Genomic DNA, 19,610 nt, shown 5'->3' with positions numbered 1-19,610 from the left:
TTTTGATGTAACCACATGTTCAAACCATAATTATAACACAAAAACCATAAGAAAATCTTGGGAAAACATTATCTAACCATCAACGACCAAAAACCCCAGCATCTATTTCAAAACCAAAACAATACCATAATAATACCATGAAAACAATTAATTAAAACATACTTTTAGTTGATCTAATGATGTTTCGATAGTTGATGAAACATTTTTCATATTTTACAAGGTATAATTGTATGTTTTAAGAAACTATTGAGGTATTTGATGCTGGGTTTTACTTGTTTTTAGGTAAATGACTTGGAATAAAAAATAACTTAGAAAACCAAGAACTAAATATGTGTGATAAACTAACAGATGGGCCATTGACCTTATGATAGACCTTCAATGAGTCTGTCAACCTTAAATAAAATAGAAGACATTGAGGACCCTAGTGATGGACCATCAGTCCATCGATGGACCATCACTATGTCCATCATCCTTAAATAGAATAAGGATAAATCAAGGACAAGGTGATGGACAAGTCAATGGACCATCAGTTCAGCGATGGATCATCACCTTGGCCGTCGAAGATAAACAGAATAAAGAAACTAAGAGTCCAAGTGACGAACTAAGTGATGGAATATCACTTTGGCCATCAACCATGACGCGGTAGCCTGCATTTTGACTTTTAAATCAACAATTCTTAGGAACATATAAATACCGAGTTTAGGGTTAGATTAGGTATCTTTTTGACTGCTAAAACATTTTGTAATAGATAATTCACTGGGAACAAGATCCTTACCTAGTGTTTTCATTTAATTCACCATTTATCTAAGATCAAGAACAATCTTTTGTATCTTTGTAAGTAATTTCTGAATTATTTATGATAATTATAATGGAATATTTCTCTTATATTATGCGTGACTAAAACTCCTATAACTAGGGTTATGAGATACTTGGTGTGAATTATTCCTAGGGTTGTGAGAATGTACAAATACCTTAGATAATTACAATTTCATAACCTTCTCTTCAAATTAATGGCCTTTCTTTGTTTCAAACTTGAAGGGTGTGAGCATAAACACCACTTGTTTGAGTAGAAAAGTTGGTGTTGGGAAAAGAGAAGAATTACACGAAATCCAGGGGCATTCACCTTTAGGTTAAGGGTTAATGACTTAACAGGATTAACCCACTTGAGGATTAAATTGAATATTCTAGGACATTCTTTATGTCTGAAAGAATTAAAGTTTAGCCATCTATTATGGTTGAGAAACAAATAGATAGACTTTATAATTCAATTATCTTTGCAATTGAAATAGTTGATTAGGGATTTGAAATAACTCATAACCCTGATTTTGTTAACATCTTGGTGACCATAATCCTATTTTATTTAATATCATTGAATTTACTCTGCAAAATACTCAATAGTTAAAATACAAATTATCACTATCAACAATATCAGTTAACAACATACCCCACTTTATTTGTGGAAATATTTTATTAATAGTCTATTAATTGTCATATAACTTAGTTAACATGATATTCCCTGTGGGATTCATCCCCAACCAAGTTGGGTTCTATATTTAACTTCTATAGCTTACTTTTCTAAAGAAAGTTATAATTTGGGCGTATCAAATTTTTGCACCATTGTTGGGAATATGGTTGTAATTTAGGTATATGAGCATTAATTGACCTTTGGTCAAGTTTTCTGATTTTGCTTTTATTTTTTTATCATTATAGGTTCTTTGTTGTGTATGCCACAAACTAGAAGGTCAGGAGGACCATTATTTCCTTTTTAACTAGAACTATAACTAATTGGGAGAATGGCTGATCAATAAGAAGCTAAAAGATTAGCCACTTTAGATAATGCATAACTCAATCAACAAAATGCAGATAACCTTGGTCGGGTAGCTGATGCAAAGTATGATGACTCTGTTGATCCTATGAATAGGAGACGTGCAGAGAATGTAGCTGTACTAGTAAATCAAAATTAGCCATTTAGGGGGAGAGCAAACCGCTAACCTATTGTGCAGTTTGACCTTAATGAAGATGATGATGCTGATTTTGATGGCGCTAGTACAACAGGAGCTATTATCACATCACTATTAGCACGAGGAGTTAATTTCAACATCAAAAGCACTATGATATAGTTGATAAATCTGAAGGGTCTAAATGGTGGACTTCCAGGGAATGATCTAACCATTCAATTGGTTAACTTTATCAACATCAACAAGTCCTTTGATAACCCTGGAGTGGGGAAGAATGAAATTTGTTTGTAGTTATTCCTATTGTCTCTGTCTAGGGAGGAAACCTTGTGGATGAATGAGCTTTCTCCTGATTCTATAACAAATTGGAGATAGATGAAAGGAGCTTTCCTAAAAAAGTTCTTTCCGCCTTCTAGGATGTTATATTTAAGGGATGGGATTAGTAATTTTAGGCAACTACCGAATAAAGTTTTTTATGAGACATGGGTGAGATTTAAGAAGAAATTATCGCAATGCCCAAATTATAAGATGACTGATGAGCATTTGATTGAAACTTTCTATAGGGCTTTCAACTCTATTATATAGCCAACTGTAGATAATGCTGCAGGGGGAGCTTTTATGGAACCTACTTTCACTAAAGTTGTGGAGATGCTAGAGAGAATGACTAATACAAGTAGAGCTTGTCATACCAGGGATTTTATGATAGCAACCAATATGGGTTTTTATGAAATGTCAACTAAACAGCTCAGGAGAGAAGAGGAATGTAATCATGATATGGCTCATATAAAGACCCACATGGATTTATTCATAAAGCATTTGATATCCAAGAAGATAGATAAGGTAAAAGTTGTGGAGTCATAGAGTAGAGGAGTTGTATCAAATTCTGAGGAGAAGGCAAACTACTTAAATAATTAGGGGGCATCCGAGGCAATAGCTATAAGAATTGAGGTTTGAATTACTATGACAAAGCTGGTTATAGAGACTGTAATGAAGGTGGTTGGAAAAATAAAAATGTAGGAGTCAATTGTATGTACCTCCTGGGAATCGTGACAATACTACTACTAGTTTCAGTAAGATGTCGATGGAGGACATGATGGCTAAGTTATTAAAAGTGGTAGAGTCCACTAATGCTGGAGTGAGGGAAATGAAGAGTGATTAGTAATATATGAGTAAATTAGTTGACTCACACTCTACATCTATTAAACAACTAGAGCCATAAATAAATCAACTGTTGGTTGCATTCAATCAGACAAAGTATGGAACATTGTCGAGTGATACTATCTAGAATATGAAGAATGACAACTTTTGCATATCTATTACCACCAGAAGTGGTAAAGTGTTACTTGGACTTTGTATGGGTAAACTTGTTATAGATGATGTAGTGGAGATAGAAGCGGAAGCAGAAGAAGAATATCCAATGGAGTCTGAGAAGCTAAAAAAGGCTGATGATCCATCTAAATAGAAACAGGTGGATGATTTGGTGAAAGATACGGGGAAGGAAGTAGAGACCACTGTTATAAGAGTGCCAAAACCATATCCCCTATTCCCGCATAGATTTCAGAGATAGGAGGATGATACTAAATTTAGCAAGTGTACGACCATGCTGAAAAATTGACAGTAAATATGCCTTTGGTTGAGGTGCTAGAACAAATGTCAGGCTATGCTAAGTTTATGAAGAATATTGTAAAAAATAAGTGAACTATGAGTTATGAACCGGTGGATAATATTCACTACTGTAGAGCTATTGCTACAAAATCTTTAGTGTAGAAGAAGATAGATCCGAGAGCATTCACTATTCCATGTACTATCAGATTATTTAATTTTGCGAAGGCCTTTTGTGATCTTGGGGAAAGTATAAAACTTATACCATTGGTGGTTTTTAATAATCTAGGTTTGGGAGATCCTATACCCACCAATATGTGGCTATTACTAGCTGATAGATCGGTGAATAAGCCTATTGGAATTCTTTAAGATTTTTTTGTTAAGGTGGCCAACTTTATTTTCCCATTGGACTTTGTAATCCTTGATTGTGAGGTGGATTTTTAGGTACCCTTAATCTTAGGTAGACCATTCTAAGAAAGCGGGAGTGTATTGATTGATTTGCTAACCAATGATCTAAAATTTATGCTCAATGAAAAAGAGGTTAGTTTTGATGTTTGTTAATTGATAAAGCAGAAAAGGGAGATAAGTGTTTTCTCAATCGTTGATGTATTCTATGAAGATGAGCAAGAAGTATCCATTGAGAAGAGATTTTTTGTGAAAACATAAGCTACAGTATTAATGAACTTTGATAGTGAGGGAATCAAATAATATGATGAGACTGTGTGTGCACTTACATGAATGGGGCTATTCTTATGACCCCAAGAAGCTGGACTGTGAACTAAAAAATTGCCAGATACCACTGGCCAAACCTTTTATTAAGGAACCACCAGTGTTGGAACTGAAGAAGCTATCGAGTCATTTATGGTATGTATTTCTAGGCAATGGAAACACCATATCGATTATTATTGTAGCAGACTTGGCAGAATAGCATATTGAGGCCCTTATTTCTATGTTGAGGTGATACAAAAGGGATATCAGGTGGACTATTTCTGATATTATATGTATTCTATTGGGAATTTGCACAAATAATATCAAGCTAAAAGAAGATTGTAAACCTACAATTACGTATCAGCGTAGGCTAAACCCATCAATGCAAGGAGTGGTAAAAAAAGGAGATCATAAAGTAGCTTGACGTAAGGGTGGTGTACTCAATCTCCAATAATAAGTGGGTGAGTCCAGTATAGTGCGTGCCTAAAAAAAGAGGCATGACCGTTGTTACAAATGAAAAGAATGAGTTTATTTCTCTTAGGCCAGTGACTGGGTGGCGAGTTAGTATAGACTATAAGAAGCTAAACTCATAGACATTGAAATATCACTTCCCAATGCCCTTAATGGATCAAATGCTTGATTGATTGGATAGAAGAGATTGGTATTGCTTCTTAGATTGGTATTTGAGATTCAATCAAATGTCAATTGCCTTGGAAGATCAAGAGAAAAAGACCTTCACATGCCCATATGGATGTTTTGTATTCAAGCGAATGTCATTCGGATTATGTAATGCACTGGCCACATTCCAAAGGTGCATGTTGTCTATTTTTTTGGACATGGTTGAGGATACTTTGGAAGTGCTCATGGATGACTTCTCTATAGTAGGCGACTCATTTGAATTGTGCTTGGTCAAACTAAGCCGAGCACTACAGAGATATGAAGAATTCAATCTTATGTTGTATTGGAAAAATGCCATTTCATGGTGAAGGAAGGCATAGTGTTGAGACATCAAATTTTAGCTAAGGCGATTGAAGTAGATCGAGCTATGGTATAAGTTATCAAAAACCTAGCCCCTCCTATCTCGGTGTAAGAAGTTCGTAGTTTTTTGGGTCACATAGGATTCTACCAAAGGTTCATAAAGGACTTCTCCAAGATTACAAATCCACTTTGCAAATTATTGGAGAAGGAGGCCAAGTTCTTATTGAATGCTAATTGTATGAAGGCATTTTAATGACTTAAGGAGAAGTTGATTGATGCTCCTATTATTGTTGCTCTGGATTGGTCCAAACCATTCAAAATAATGTACGATGTAAGTTGAGTAGCACTTGGGTAGTTCTTTTTAAGAAGAAGGCAAAACTATTCCACCCTATTTATTATGTGAGCAAAGTTTTGAATGGGCCATATAAAAATTACACAGTCATCGAGCACGAGTTTCTAGCAGTTGTTTATGTAATTGAGAAGTTTCGAGCATATCTATTGGGAACAAAGGTGGTGGTTTATACAGACCATGCGGCTCTGAGATTCCTGATGGCAAAGAAAGATTCCAAACCAAGGCTCATTAGATGGGTGTTATTTCTTTCGGAATTTGATATTTAAGTCAAAGAATGAAAGGGGTGAGAAAATTAGGTCACAGATCACCTATCCAAAATAGAGAGAGAACAGTCCACTAAGGAGAAGCTTGATATTGATGAAGCTTTTCATATGAACAAATTTTAGCGACAGCTTTTGAAATGGTACCTTGGTATGTTGATTTTGCTAACTTTGTTATTAGTGACATTTTTCTAGAGAACTTATCTTTCTATCAGAAGAAGAAGTTTCTCCATGGTGCTACAAGATACTACTAGGATAAGCATTACTTGTTCAGGCATTGTGCAGATAACATCATCAGAAGATGCATCACAAAAATTAATATACTAAGCATTTTGGAAGCCTTACATACTTCCCAGTTGGGGAACATCATGCAGATGATCGTACATCGAGGAAGGTGTTGCAAAGTGGTTACTACTAGCCAATACTTTTTAAGCATTCTTATGAGTTTGTGAAGAAATGTGATCAGCGCCAAAGGAAAGGTTCGTTCTTAAAACATCATGAGATGCCAATGGCCAAGATGATGGAGGTTGAATTATTTGAAGTCTGGGGTATTAACTTCATGGGACCATTCGTGAGCTCCTATTCTAAATGTGTCGAGAATTTCTTAAAAGAGTGGTTGTTTGTATATTTTTTGGAATTACCAAATGGATGTACATCAGGTGTTCGACAAACTGCCCTAAAGAGGATTTGAAAACTATAAAAGAATGGTTGATGGTTAAAGTGAAGGACCGTCGACCCTGTGACAGACCGTCAGAAATATCGTCCATGTTTTCTATTTAAGTTTTGACGATTGGAGCGATGAATCATCAACTATACTATCACTAAAGCATATAAGTTACTATCTTTATGGTTAAGTTGATACAGATAATGCGATGGCACATCACTCACCCGACGGACCGCCAGCCTGCTCATTAACTCAAAATAGTGACATATTCTCTCTATTTATATCAGATATTTTTCATCTTCTAATTACTAGTTAGTTGTTGTTCTCTATTCAGGCAAAATGATACATAAATTACATTCACGAAGAGGTAGTGGCCAGTCATAACAGTCTTGAGATGCCACTACTTAATGGGGTAGAGGTAAACAAGAGCAGAGTGAAGAAGTACCAGCCTTCAACACTCATCAAAGTGACAAAATGAAGCAAGTTCTCTCCCAGTATAAAGAGGAGAGTGAAAGCAAGAGTAGTAGCAGCACAAGTCCTAGCCCCGATAAGAAAGGGGTTAACACTTCAAACCCTGACCAAGTTGAGGTGTTAGAACCTAAGAAGGGAAATATGATAAAAAACAAAAACCCAAAAGTGAAAGAATTTATTTGTTGTATGATTGAAGGTGCAAAAAAACACTTCTTTGATGGGCTTCAGCCAACACAAAACAAATTAATTAAGCGGCCCATCTCAGAAGAGTACAAAATAATTATTTCTGAGCTTTATGAGTATTCAAAGCTCGAAATAAGATTCAATGAGTATGAGATGGCTTGTTTTACCTAGCCCCCCAGATCGTACTACCTAAATCTAGTGCAGAAATTCTTTTCCAATTACTTGGCACTGCTAGAGAAGGATTAACCAAAGGGTACCAAATTAGCAGACATAAGGAACGAAATAGACGTTCATGTAAGAAGAGTGATGATTGATATTTCTGATCGTACATTGAACAAAATGTTGTTTGGGCCTTATTATAAAGCACCATCTGCCACAGCAGAGCTCGAGCATTGCATATTAAAAGCTTTTAGACAAAGGCCTAGGTTTTCTAGGATCCTTACTGATGACGGTAACCCATTATGGTCATAGAACAAACGTAGAATTTCCAAATCATCCCTAATCTTTAGGGAAAGGTTTTGGTGGGCTATTGTCAGATTGACAATGATACAAACTGGAGGAGATCCAAACCTAGAAAACCAAAGAGTAGTACTAGTGGCCAGTATGATTGAGAGGCTGAAGAATAACTTCGGCCATATAATTATTGATGAGCTATTTGTCAATGCTCACAAGACGGCAAGTGCATTAACATTTTTGTGCTTGATCATGGAGTTATATAGGAAGGATAATGTACCTTTACTTATGGGAGTAGATAATGATGTCTGAGAAAGTAGGAGGCAGGACAAGTGAATAAAGGATGATTCAAAGTATGAGATGTTAGCCCATAGGCCACTAGCATATGAGTCAAAGTCTTCACCTGCTCCAGAGACTTTGGTGATGCCCCCAAGTATACCATTACTATTAACCACTAATTTCCCACTAGATTATGTGCCACCAGTTATGTTTGGATGTTCAAAATCAATGCCTTCGATGGGAGAGACTTCAGACATGGCATCTATCCCACTAAGGTAATCGGAGTATAGGTTAACATAAGAGAACTTTGCAAGTACTGTGAAAGCCTAGAAGATATTTGAAAGGAAATTGAATGCTTGGTCAAAAGAGATCAAGGAGTATTCACTGTTCTAAGTACCATCGGATCATTCAATTTTGCAAAAGCCCTTTGTAATCTTAGGGAATGTATAAATCTTATTCCACTGGCGATTTTCAAGAAGTTGGGTTATGGAGATCCTACACCCATCAATATGCAGCTTCTAATGGCAGATAGATTGATGAAAAGGTCGGTTGGAATTTTCTATGATGTTCTTGTCAAGGTGGCCAATTTTTTTTTCCTAGCGGACTTTATAATCCTATATTGCGAGGTTGATTTCGAGGTGCCCATAATCTTGGGTAAGCTGTTCTTAGCAATCAGGAGTTTATTAATTGATTTGTAGACTAATGAGCTAAAATTTAGGCTCAATGATGAAAAGGTTATCTTTGATATTTATCAATCGATGAAGCAGAAAAGGGAGATGAGTGTTTTCTTAATCGTTGATGTATTCTATGAAGATGAGCAAGAAGTACCGATTAAGGAGAGGTTTGTTGTGGAAATACTAGCTTCAGTAGTGATGAACTTTGATAGTGAGGGAATCAAAGAATATAATTAGTGTGTGTACAATGACAGGAATAGGTTCATATTCTTATGCCCCCAAAAAGCTAGACTTGGACCTAAAAAATCATCCAATACCATTGACCAAACCTTCTATTGAGGAACCACCAGTGTTGGAACTAAAGGAGCTATCGGATCATTTGCGATGTGTGGTTCTAGGCAATGGAAAAACCTTACCAGTTATTATTGTAGCAAACTTCACAGAATAGCAAGTTGAGGCCCTTATTTCAGTGCAGAGGTGATAAAAAGGGCTATTATGTGGACTATTTCTGATATTATAGGCATTCCATAAGGTATTTGCACACATAAGATCCAGCTGGAAGAAGATAGTACACTTATAATTGAGCATCAGTGTAGGTTGAACCCACCAATACAAGATGTAGTGAAAAAAGAGATCATAAAGTTGCTTGATGCAGAGGTGGTGTACCCAATATGGGACAGCAAGTGGGTGAGTCCATTACAGTGCATGCCTAAAAAAGGTGGCATGACCGTTGTTGTAAATGAAAATAATGAGTTGATTCCTATTAAACCAGTGACTTGGTGGCGAGTTTGTATAGACTATAGTAAGTTGAACTCGTGGACGCTGAAAGATCACTTCCCAATGCCCTTCGTCGATCAAATGCATGATAGATTGGCCGAAAGGGGTTGGTACTGCATCTTAGATGGGTATTCGGGATACAATCAAACCTCAATTGCCCCGAATGTTCAAGATAAAATGACCTTCACATGCCCATATGGAACTTTTGCATTCAAGCGAATGTCATTTTGATTATGCAATGCACTGGCCACTTTCTAAAGGTCCATAATGTCTATTTTCTAGAATATGGTTGAGGACACTTTGGAAGTGTTCATGGATGACTTCTCTGTAGTGGGAAACTCATTTGAATTGTGGTTGGCCAATTTAAGTTGAAAGCTACAGAGATGTAAAGAATTCAATTTTGTGCTGAATTGAAAAAAATGCCACTTTACGGTGAAGGAAGGCATAGTGCTGGGACATCGAATTTTAGCAAAGGGGATTGAAGTTGATCGATCTAAATTAGAAGTTATCATAAAAATACACCCTCCTATCTCAGTGAAAGGATTTCATAGTTTTTTGGTCATGCAGGATTCTACTGAAGGTTCATAAAAGACTTCTCCAAGATTACAAATCCACTTTGTAAATTATTGGAGAAGGAGGTCAAGTTCTTATTTGATGATGATTTTATGAAGGCATTTCAATGCCTTAAGGAAAAGTTGATTGATGCACCCATTATTGTTTCTCGGGATTGGTCCAAACGATTTGAAATAATGTCCGATGCGAGTGGAGTAGTAGTTGGGGCAGTTCTTGGTCAAAAGAAGGAGAAACTAGTCCACCATATTTATTATGTGAGAAAATAGTTAAATAGGGCGCAGAAAAATTACACAGTCACCGAACATGAGCTTATAACCATTATTTATGCATTTGAGAAGTTCCAGACATATCTGTTGGGGACCAATGTGTTGGTCCATACAGACCATGCGACTTTGAGATACCTGATAGAAAAGAAAGTCGCCAAACCAAGGCTTATTAGATGGGTGTTATTGCTTCAGGAATTTGACTATGAAGTCAAAGACCGAAAGGAGTACAAAAATCAGGTCACCGATCACCTATCCATACTAGAGAGAAAACATTCCACTAGCTATAAGGTTAATATTGATGATGTTTTTTTGGATGAACAAATCTGAGCGGCTGCTTTAAAATGGTGTCTTGGTACACTGATTTCGCTAACTTTGATGTTAGCAACATTATTGTGGAGAACTTATCTTTCCATCAGAAGAAGAAGTTCCTCCATGATTCTATAAGATACTACTGAGATGAGCATTATTTATTCAGGCACTGTGCAGATAACATCATCAGAAGGTGCATCCTGGAAATTGATATACTATGCATTTTGGAAGCCTTCCATACTTTCTTGGTTGGGGGACATCATGCAGGTGATTGTACGACGAGGAAGGTGTTGCAAAGTGGTTACTACCAGCCAACCCTTTTTAAGGATGTTTATGAGTTTGTGAAGAAATATGATCAGTACCAAAGGCAAGGTTCAATCTCAAAACATCATGAGATTCCAATACGAAAAATGATGGAGGTTGAATTATTTGGTGTATAGGTATTGACTTCAAGGGACCATTCGTGAGCACTTATGGCCTTTAGTATATTGACAGTGCATCAACGCACACGCAAGTGTACGTGGTCTACCAAGTAGTAAAGTGGCATAATTAAAGCCAACTATCGATCCCACAGAGACTTGATTTGACAACGATTTAATTTTAGTTTACAGTCTAGATTAATTTAGTGCAAGAGTAACCAAAAAGAGAGTTTGTAATTTTTGTAAATTAAAAATAAAAGAAATAATGCGAAAATTAAATTCTTGGAACAATCAATTAGGAAAAGCCCATGGTTAAAGCATTCCGAATAATCATACTATGTTATTGAATTTCATCCGTTAATTTGCTTATCTTGGTTGTTGATTCGTAGGGTTAATTGCATGATCATGGTTTTCCAACCTATAATCTTTTACCTAATGTGGATATTATAACTACATCATTGAGCAGGGATGTAATAATCCAATTAAGTTAATAAAGTTATCATCCTATGTATGAATCAAGTAAGGCATCTAAGTACATCTCTGTCCTAGATGCTAAGTTTAATTCTTTATTTTATAAAAGAATAAAAACTCAAACTTCATTTATTCCCATGTTCTATCTCCCTATTTCCTCTCCCGAGATCAAAAGGTCGATAATAAATGTATTTTATGGGTGATCAATCGATAAAATAATTAAAACAAGAATAAACAAACAACTAAATATGATACGCAAAAATCAAAATTAAATGAATTTAATCCAAAATAATAATAATCATGTTCTTGGCTTTAACCTTGGAAAGGAGGTTTTTAGCCACTAATATTTATAATCATAATCCAAATATTCGAGTACATGACATGAAAAATTAAAAGATAAATAAAAATTTAAAAAAACCTAATAAACCATGAAGCCATGTCCGTTTTTCGTCAAAACAATTCCAACTTTCCTCAATAACGTGTCCGGTGAGTTTTATATTGTCTCCAAAATTTTTCCAAGTTGACTAAGGAAATAATATGGTTGTGTCCAGCTGTCCTACGTGTGATGAATGTATATATTCAATTCCAATCCAAATTTGGTAATGGGAATGAAAAGATTCCCCCAAAGTGCCTTATTTTGCGTGCTAAGTTATAATAAAATAGGATAATGTTTTATCCGTGTCGGTGCTCTATAGTTGAACAGGCATAATTTTAGCAACGCGACGCATCGTTCAATGGTTGGCACATTGATGCGATGCGTTGACTTCACGTCGTCTCACTGAAATTTGCATTTAAGAATTTGGTTAAGTGTGAAACGTCTTATTCTTTGTTCATGTCTTTTGTAATGTATTTTCAATCAATTTTGAGCCTTTTTATCATAAATATATCGTCATATTTAGTTTACGAAGCCTCCTACAATATCATACACCACATATTCAAGATTAAAACAACACAATATTCTCAACAACAAATCAAAACAAGTGCTAAGATAAGACAAACTCGCAATGATCTTCAACTTATTAGTCCGACTCTTGACTTAATTAAATTACATTTTGTACATTAAAAACAAGTTATTCCACTCATAATTACACATTTAAACCATTTGGAACAAACTAAACACATTATAATCCACCGGAACCAACTAGGCACACACCTAGCTTAAGCTAGTAAAACTAGTTTTTTGGGTTGAACTCTAAATGACTCAATTAAATATAAACTTATTTGAAAAATACTTTGGACAGTGTAGTCATACACTTGGACACTTAAATGCTTATTTATATCAATATGAACACATTAAGCACTCAAATTGCTCTCAAACTAAGGTGAAATCAGCTAGAATAATGATATCGATGTGTATAAAATTACCTCAGATCATCACCCCATACTTAAACTCTTGTTCGTCGTCAAACAACTCTTCACTCTATGCATAAAAATTTTAGGTGATGCTACACTTCTATTAAAATAAAGACACTTGAGCTAGTATTATAATCACTACACAGAATGCAAGTTTCTACACAAAGCATGTTATATACACAATTGATATCTCATGAACACAACTCCAAAACATCCTAACCTCAAGACTTGACTCACCTAAATGGCAAACTCATGCATATTGCTCAATCAAAGACATCATACAAATCACCCACATTCATCAAACGTGTGCCCCTCACAACAAGAGAGTTACCCATAATTACTCACAATAATATAATTTATAGCACATAATGGGTACAAAAATCAAATTACGCTCACTCTCACTGATAATTCAAAAGATACTCATAATGAACCACAGGCTTGCCCTTAGTGCAATGTTCCACTAATAGTTGAATGTAAAGCTTAGAATCAATTAGGACTTTTCCAGGTTGTAATATATGATAAGGGACAGGTAGAAACTATTTGGGAATAATGACTAACCTCTCTAAGCGCTTTAATACACTACATTAAACATTTAAAACCAATATTCAAAAACCAAATTACCCTTATTCATTCATCAATACCTTTTGTTTTTGCCCCATCTCTTTTAAGCATTTTCACAAACACTTAGTGGACACATAGTTTACTAATACAAGAATTAATTTTTCTCCTTTTTCACAATCATGGAAATATTTTTAGCATGAATTATATCACAACCATCCACCACACATCAATTATACACTAATAACTCTTATCTTGGGCATCAATTTCACTTTTTTCTTCTTCTTCTTAAAATCCTTACTAATTTAATTTTTTTTATTAAAGTATTTAGGATTCATTTGGATCAAATTAAGGTCTATCAAAGAAGGTATTAGGCTACTTATGTGGCTACCAAAGAAAAGGCTAAAGGCTCAATGGGGATTAACTAGGTTCAAGCACAAAGGGTAGGACAAATATTAGGGATAAAATAAGGCTATCAAAGAAATGTTTATATTATCTCCTAAACTCATATTCTTTATTTTGCTTCACACACACAACGGACAAGTTCTAGACATCACATGCAACAAGGAATATACATAATACCTCACATCATACATGGCATATGCTCAACTCAATTGGATTATCATAGACTCCCAACAAAATAATAGCATAAATTCAAAATTAAGCCAACAAGTACAAGAGTCATAAACTTGAGCCTAGAATCTCAAAAATAGTAATTCAAACCAATCAACATGCTTTTTTTTTTCAACAAACCCACTTTCATCATGTAATAAAAAATAGCACCAACAAGAATAACTCACTTATTCCTAACCTATAAATTTTTAAATTGAGCCAAAATTTGGAAATTTCCCCACCCACACTTAAAAATATACTTTGTTCCCAAAGTGAATTTAAAAGTAAAAAGATAGAAATACTCTCTGGGGCCTCTAGGCCTAGCTAGTAGCATCTTCACACATAAAGGAGATCCATGGGAACCCCACACTCAATCTTTGCCATGCTTCAAGCTTAAGTTTATGGTACTCAGACTTTCCATTAACCTGTGACTTAACCAAAAACAAAATCTACGTGACATAAAAACTAAAAAAAAAACTTAAAAGAAAACATACCTAGTTAACTTGGATTGCCTCCCAAGAAGTGCCTGATTTAGTATCGCAGAATGACCCATATCAACTTAACCATATCCCTTCACCCTTTTACTTTCTTTTAGGAGCCATTTTTCCATTCATTTCAGACCTCTTGAGTTTGCACTCTCAAAGTCACCATCTCTTTTGATATCAACCTTTATCATGTTGGGACATAATAATTTTATCTTAGGTCGCTCAATCAGGTAATTCGAAGAAGTCTTTGGTGGATTAACCATCCCACACTTTTTCACTTCAATAACATTGATCACACATAAATTTTTAATTTGGTGTTTTACAATGAGTGCTTTGTAAACATCAAATACCACCTCTTCATTATCTATCCTCATCTTTAGTATGCCTTCTTTAACATCAGTCAAGGCCCCTCTGATTGCTAAGAATGGACGCCCTAATATGATTGGTACCCATTCGTCTTCCTCAAAATCAAGAACAATAAAGTCAGTAGAAATAATAAATTTACCAAACTTAACGAGGATATCCCCAAATATTTCTTTCGGATATGCCATGGAACCGTCTGCTAGCTACAAAACCACGGTGGTCGATCTAGGCTTTCCCAAGCAAAACTTTTCAAATAAAGATAGGGGCATCAAGTTTATACAGCCCCTTAAATCACTCAATGGATAGACCTCTTTACTCCTAATTTGAATAGGGATGGCAAACATCCCTTGATCTTTTAATTTCTTAGAGATTTTATGTGTCATCACCGCACTACACTCTTCAGTGAGTATTATTACTCTCATATCTGTTAATTTCACATTCTTTACCACCACATCCCTCAATTACTTTGCATATGTAGGCATACTTTGCAAAACATCTAGCAAAGAAAAGTTAATATAAAGCTCTTTGAATGTATCAATAAACTTTTTGAACAGGGCATCCTCCTTCACTTTTATTTTCCTTTGAGGAAAGGGGAATAGTCATGTCTTCTTCACTTCTGGTTCAGCAACCTTTGGTCTCAAGTACTCAGTCTTCCTTAAATATTTAGCAACTTCTTTGGGAACTTGTTTGGTCACCATATCAGCATCAACCTCCTTTGTTGCCTTGGGAGGTTCTCCATCAATGTCCTTACCCTTTCTTAAGGTAATTGTCATAGCCTGCTTTAGAGTTTTTGTGTCAATTGGCAAACCACCTTGTGGACTAGTATTCAATACTTTATGATTTTTCCCCACTTGCAACTCTAAACTTCTAGTAGCCAATTGCAAATTTTTAGGTCTGCAGCAAACTATGTATGATTATCTAGGATCTACTTCAACATCTCCTCTGTATTGCTAGTTTATTGACTTGGTTGGGCTTGTAGTTGTGGGGCGTTCCATGGCTGATTTGTTGGCTAAGTCTACCATTTTATATTGTAGGCATTACCATAATTTGGCCTTTTAGCATTGCCTACATACATCACAGATTCCGAATTTGAAGCACACATTGCCATTGCATGACCATAATTTCTGTATACCTCACACCAACCTATATCTTGTTGGATAGCATTGACTGTGGCTGTAGGTTGTGCTGCTCCCAACTTCATGCTACTGAATGATATGTTGATCATATTCTATAGTACAGAAACCTGTGCTAATAAGGATGTGAATCGGTCTACCTCCAATACACCCGCAATTCTTTTTATGGAGCTTCTAGAATATGAATGCCAATCTGGATTTCCTTGTGCTATGCGGTTCAACAATGTGTACAGCTTATCATAAGTCAATTCTAGCATTTGACCACCTGCAGCTAGGGGTGGGCATGGTATGGTACGGTATTTAAAACTTCAGTACAATAATTTCGGTATTCGATTTTTAAAAATATTATACCATTACCACACCATATTAATTCAGTATGGTTTGGTATTTTGACATTTGTTTTTGGTATTTTGCGGTATGGTAATCGATAACCATAGTTTGTTTAACTTTGACAATATATACTCATATACTAGAGTATTATTACTTCGACTTTTCAAAAGCATATCTTAATTGTATCATAAAAATGTATTACACATGTAGAAATATTGAAAAAGAAGTACAAACAATTCCTTTTATTAGTCAATTACACCAAAAAGACATTTCAATAAAGATAGAGTAGCGACAGTTTCAAAGTCTAAACATTTTTATACTAATACGAAGTATTTTTTGTATGTGTGTAAATATATATATATGAAATTTAATTATGTAACTATATATACTTCGGTATGGTATTCGGTATGTCATTTGTAAATACCATATACCATATCATATACCAAAAAAATTTAAAATGTATGCCATATACCATACCAAATACCATAATACCAAAAACTACGGTATCAAAAATTTCAATTAGGTATATACCATACCATGCCCACCCCTACCTGCGGCTGAATCTAGCGAAATCTTTGTATTGTGATCAAGAGCTTCTACAAAAGTATGAGTAAGTACCTCATTAGACTGTTAGTGATGTGGACAATCTAAAAAAAGAGCCATGAAGCATTCCTAAGCATGATAGAGGTTTTCATCAGGCTTTTGTTTGAAGCTCACTATCTCACTGCAAAGTCTTGCAGTCTTGCCTGATGGAAAGAATCTGATGAGGAACATTCTGGCTAAGTTGTCCCATGATGTAATTGAATTGGCTGGATCCATATTGAACCACCTTTTAGCTTTCCCTAAAAGTGAATAGGGAAATACTGTCAGCCTCACATAATCTAGAGTCACCCCAGTTGGAGTGAATGTATAAGTAAGTTCAATGAAAGTCTACAAGTGGACTTGTGTATCCTCGTGTGAAAGCCCTGCAAACTGTCTATTGCTAATAAGAAGCTGCACCATATTGTGTTTCAACTCAAAATTCCCCTCAGCTACTGGTCTTTGAATTGGGAAAGTCAAGTTCATTGAAAGTGGGACTGCCACTTCCCTAACCTTCCTACCAGCTGCTTTTTGTTCAGCCATAGGAACAATATGCACTTGGTCTTCTTGGAATTATGGAATTCTGGGGAGAAAGATTGCTTCTCTCATACATTGATGGTAAACTTGCTCAGGTTCGGAGCTTGCTTGAGTCTAGTCGTGATCCCTTGCCAGCTTTCTACTTTGAAAACCTATTTCCTGTAAAAACAAAACCTAGACCAAGCATAAAAAACACCAAATATATCTAAAAGTAAAACTAAGATAAACAATTGCTAAATAACAAGTCCCCAGAATGGTGCCAAAAACTTGACAGCGCCCTAGTGCACACACAAGTGTACATGGTATACCAAGTAGTAAAGTGGGCTAATTAAAACCAAGATTAATTAGTGCAACAGTAACCAAAAAGAGAGTTTGTAATTTTTATAAATTAAAAATAAAATAAATAATGCAAAAATTAAATTCTTGGAACAATCAATGAGGAAAATCCCAGGGTTAAAGCACTCTGAACAATCATACTATGTTATTGAATTTCATCCATTAATTTGTTTATCTTGGTTGTTGATTCATAGGGTTAATTGAATGATCATGGTTTCCCAACCTATAGTCTTTTACCTAATGTGGATATTACAATTACATCATTAAGCGGAGATGTAATAATCCAATTAAGTTAATTAAATCTATTATCCTACGTATGAATCAAGTAAGGCATCTAAGTACATCCCTATCCTAGACGCTAAGTTTAATTCTTTATTTTATAAAAGAATAAACACCAAACTTTGTTTATTTCCATGTTCTATCTTCCTATTCCCTCTCTCGAGATCAAAAGGCCGACAATATATGTATTTTATGGGTGATCAATTCATAAAATAATTAAACAAGAATAAACAAACAACCAAATATGATAAGCAAAATTAAACAAATTTAATCCAAAATAATAATAATCATGTTCTTGGCTTTAACCTCGGAAAAAGAATTTTTAATCACCAATATTCATAATTACGATCCAAATACCCGAATACATAATATGAAAAATTAAAAGCTAAATAAAAATTTTAAAAAATAATAAACCATGTAGTCGCCTCCGTTTTTCGTCAAAATAGTTCCAGCTCTCCTGAATAACGTGTCTAGTGGGTTTTATATTATCTCCAAAAATTTTCCAAGTTGACCGAGAAAATAATATGGTTGAGTCCAGCTGTCCTACATATATATATATATATATTCAATTCCTATCCAAATTTGGTAATGGAAATGAAAAGATTCTCCCTAAGTTCCTTATTTTGCGTGCCAAGTTACATTAAAATAGGATAATGTCTTTTCCGTGTTGGCGCTCTACAGTTGACCAGGCAAAATTTTAGCAACACGACGCATAACTCAACGCGTTGGCACATCAATGCGATGCGTTAACTTCGCGTTGTCTCACTAAAATTTGTATTCAAAATTTTGGTTAAATGTGGAAATCCTTTGCACATGTCTTTTGTAGTATATTTTCAATGAATTTTTATCCTTTTTATCATCAATATATCACCGTATTTAGTTCTCTAAGCCTCCTAAAATATCATACACCACATATTCGAGATTAAAACAACACAATATTCTTAACAACAAATCAAAACAAGGGATAAGATAAGGCAAATTCGCAATGATCTTCAACTTATTATTTCGACTCTTGACTTAATCTAATTAAACTTTGTCTATTACAAACAAGTTATTCCACTCATAATTACACATTTAAACCATTTGAAATAAACTAAACACATTAGAATCCACCGGAACCAACTAGGCACACACCTAGCTCAACCTAGTAAAACTAGTGTTTCGGGTTGAACTCTAAATGACTCAATTAAATACAACGTTATTTGAAAAATACTTTGGACATCGTAGTCACACACTTGGACACTTAAATTCTTATATATATCAATATGAACATGTTAAGAACTAAAATTGCTCTTAAATCAAGGCAAAGTAAGATAGAATAATAATACCGAAGTGTATAAAATCACCTCAGATCATATATCTTAGCAGCTATGGACTATGTATCCAAATATGTTAGGGCACTTGTTTTAGCCGACAATGAAGGTAAAAGAGTGGTAGCATTATTGAAGAAGAATATTTTGTCACATTTGGGGTGCCTTGGACAATCATAAGCGACAAGGGATCTCACTTTTGCAATAAGATATTTCGGGCGGCATTGATGAAATATAGTGTGAAGCAACATAAGGTGGCCACTCCATACACCCACAAACTAGTGGGAAAGTGTAGGTTTCAAATAGGTAAATCAAAGCAATCTTGGCTAAGATAGTGAATT

The 19,610-nt window shown here is 35.1% G+C and overlaps 1 non-coding gene across 1 annotated transcript; it reads left to right on the top strand.

The window, feature by feature from the left end:
* Nucleotides 1–16,852: 16,852 nt before the first annotated feature.
* Nucleotides 16,853–16,963, top strand: LOC124897443. The gene has a single exon (XR_007054162.1). It is a non-coding gene; the product is annotated as a small nucleolar RNA R71 (small nucleolar RNA).
* Nucleotides 16,964–19,610: the final 2,647 nt, after the last annotated feature.

Source organism: Capsicum annuum, chromosome 3, assembly GCF_002878395.1.
Source record: "Capsicum annuum cultivar UCD-10X-F1 chromosome 3, UCD10Xv1.1, whole genome shotgun sequence".
Taxonomy (NCBI): Eukaryota; Viridiplantae; Streptophyta; class Magnoliopsida; order Solanales; family Solanaceae; genus Capsicum; species Capsicum annuum.
This window is presented reverse-complemented; position numbering and strand designations above follow the sequence as displayed.